Source organism: Manis javanica, chromosome 15, assembly GCF_040802235.1.
Source record: "Manis javanica isolate MJ-LG chromosome 15, MJ_LKY, whole genome shotgun sequence".
Lineage (NCBI taxonomy): Eukaryota > Metazoa > Chordata > Mammalia > Pholidota > Manidae > Manis > Manis javanica.
Window position 1 is genome coordinate 24,466,131 of NC_133170.1, and position 3,391 is coordinate 24,469,521.

The 3,391-nt window shown below is 39.4% G+C and overlaps 1 pseudogene; it reads left to right on the plus strand.

The window, feature by feature from the left end:
• Positions 1 to 281: 281 nt before the first annotated feature.
• LOC118970605 (large ribosomal subunit protein eL33 pseudogene) lies at positions 282 to 624 on the plus strand (annotated as a pseudogene).
• Positions 625 to 3,391: the final 2,767 nt, after the last annotated feature.

The following is a 3,391-nucleotide window of genomic DNA, read 5'->3' on the forward strand; positions in this document are numbered from 1 at the left end:
TCAGAAATATAAAACAGCAGCTCTCCAAGTCTCTCATCAGAGGGCACTGGATCTCATAGATTCTTAGAAAACTAAAGGGAAAAGTTTTCAAGAAAGTTAATACAACTGCTCAAGATATTCCAAGTTCATCTATGTGTTTAAATGGTACCATCTAGGCAACACCGTGTGAAAGAGGACAGAAACTACATGCTGAGTTATAATTAATATTAAGTCCTTACCTTTATTAGGAATGACATAGGCTTCTCCCACCATTTTGAAGCTTGTGGAAGCCTGCTGGGAACATGACTTCTAAAACGACAAATACATCTGGAAGGCTGTGGTCCAAGGCCATTGTTGCTGGCCATAAGCGGGGTCTCTGCAACCAGAGGGAGCCCACAGCTCTCCTTAAAATTGAAGGTGTTTATGCTCCGATGAAACTGATAAATTACATCTACGAGAGATGTACAAAGCAAAGAATACAGTGACCCCTAGAGGCAAACCAAACAAAACTGGAGTAAGCCTGGAGAAATGTAACTTGTACCCAACGGAAACAGGAGCATGGCTCCTGCCAAATTCTGAAGCAACATTCCTGCTACGGCCATCAGACACAGAATCCATGCGATGCTATATGCCTTAAAGATTTAAACTTATTGAAAAGTAAATAAGAGTATGAATTTGTTAAAAAAAAGAAATAGAATACCAGAAATGATGGTATGATGATAATTAAATAATTCAGTGATCCATGTATAAATTGCTAAGTAATAAATTCCTGGGGTTTTTTAATTCTTTTTTAAAATTGAAGTATCCTTACTATACAATCTTACATTTGTTTCAAATATAAAATACAGTGGTTCAAGTGACCCATGTTATTAAATCCTCACCCCCACTAGTGCTGCTGTCAACACAGAAAGATGTTAGAATCATTGACTATATTCTCCATGCTGTACTACCATCCCTGTGACCAACTTATTTTTTATCTAAGTATCACTGATATACAATAAATTCCTGTTTCAATTCCTGTTTTAATTTGCTACCAAAATAAAGTTTAATTCTCTTGAAGAACTGCTACATTCTCTTGTGAAACAATATAATGAAAAAGTCACTCTATTTCCTTCTTCACTGCCCTGACAAGGAAGATTACTACTGAATTTAATGTTCAAGCATGGTTTCTAGAGATAGAGCTACCACAGCTAGTGAATTTGCTTTGTTCTCTTTTACAAGGTAAAGATGCTCTTTTTATTTTAACTGGTTTGTTTTAAGTATTTATCTTATTTTAAGCCACTTCAAATCCGATTTTGGAAACTAATTTCAATGATCAATATTTTTCTTAAATTTTAAAGATATTCCCCACATATATTTAGAAAGGAATCTAAAGTCTCTCCTCTGTTTTCAGATAAGCTGCATCCATGTTTCAGATATTTGAACCTACTGGAAAATCATCCTTTGCCCCAGCAAGTTTTATCCATGAAAAAAATATATTTTGAGCTGAATCATTGCTTGCTGCCAGCATTCCTTCAAATCCTGGATCAGAGATTCTCAGCAGAGGTTGTAAATAGACTAACCTGAGGCACTTTTTTTTATTAAGGTATGATTGATGTGAGAAACACACTCACTGGTCCAAATTCAGTAAGTGGACACGGAGACAAACAGAACAGCGGAGCGAGGCTTTAATGATGGTCTTGCAAGATCAGGTGTCTGGTGGGCACGCACACCTGGGCAGTTTGGCACCAATAATTTATCTCCTAGTACGCGAGTCCCTCCCCTGGTTCCTCATTGGCTGAGTACTACAGGGTTCACATTCTTTCCCAGAAGTCGCCTAAACCTGTTATATCTTTCCTTTACATTTGTGTTATTATTGGTAGGTTTGAAAAACTCAAACAGGTATTGCCAGGCCCTTATCAATTCCCCCACCTCCACTCTCAGCCAAGCAGCTTCCACCACGTGGCCCTTTGTTCATACTTTACTGTTAAAATGTTTAAACATCCTAGTGGGAATAAATCACATTTAGGTTTTATACTCTTTCCTAACAATTGATATACACTCTTATGAAGGTTTCACATGAAAAAATAACGTGGTTGCTACATTTACCCGTATTGTCAAATCCCCCACCCCATACCCCAATGCAGTCACTGTCCATCCGTGTAGTAAGATGCCAGAGATCCACTATGTGCCTTCTCTGTGCTACACTGTTCTCCCTGTGATCCCCCACACCATGTGTACTAAACATAATACCCCTCAATCCCCTTCTCCCTCCCTCCCCACTCGCCGTCCCCCACCCCTCCCCTTTGGTAACCTCTAGTCCCTTCTCGAAGTCTCTGAGTCTGCTTCTGTTTTGTTCCTTCAGTTTTGCTTCGTTGTTATACTCCACAAATGAGGGAAATTATTTGGTACTTGTCTTTCTCCGTTTTAAAACTCTTTTTACTCCCAATACCTCTCAGACTAAGAAGGTAGAATCAGTTTGACACCGAGAGCAGTAAATACTAAAGTTCAGGGAGGTGATAAACACAGTTAAGTAGTTCTCCACTGGGGGCAATTTTGTTCCCCTCCCCCCAACCTGGGGATGTCTGGCAATGTCTGAAGGCATTTTTTGGAGGTCACAACCAAGGGAGTGCGACTGACATCTAGTGGGTAGAGGCCCGGGATGCTGCTAAACACTTGAAATGTGGAGGATCGCCCTCCCCATCCCCCATTCCCATAACAAAGAATGATTAGATCCCAAATGCCAATAGCACTGACATGTTTCCCAGCGTCCTTAAGTCCAGAATTTTTTATTCCTTCAGTTCCTGGAGAAATTGAACATAACACTTCCACACATTTAATACTATGATTAGAAAGTGAATAGATGATTACTGAGGATGAAATTTAGGAGTGAGAAGGGGGTAAAAAGCATGTTTATGTTGAGGGAGGACAAGATCCTTTGTGCTATAGGTTTTTACACTTTTCCAAGCACTTCTGTAAACATCAGCACATTTGAATTTCACAATGGCAGGGTACTGTAATGAGGACAGGTATTATTACCCTCATTTAACAAATTATTAAAACCTAATACCAAGAGATTAAGTGCCTTCATCAGGGCTTGGCATAGTCAATGGAAGAGTTAATAACAGATTGAATTACGGGAGTAGTCAGTGATTCACAGGAAAGCCCTTTTCCTCCATACATTTTTTTTCCTTGCCACTCATATGGCAAATGGCATTATGCACAAAGGCCACATTTAAAGGCACTAATTTTCTTTTCTTTTTGTTTTTTCTTTGGCTCGGCCAAAAGATGGAGTTTTCAAATATGAAGGTAAAAATTGTCCTTTACAGTGTGGAATAACCAGTGGTAGCAACCAGACCTCAAATGCAAGATTCAAAATAAAGTAGCTCCACATGACATGGCCTGGTGATCTTAGGGCCAGTGGCAGCACTCT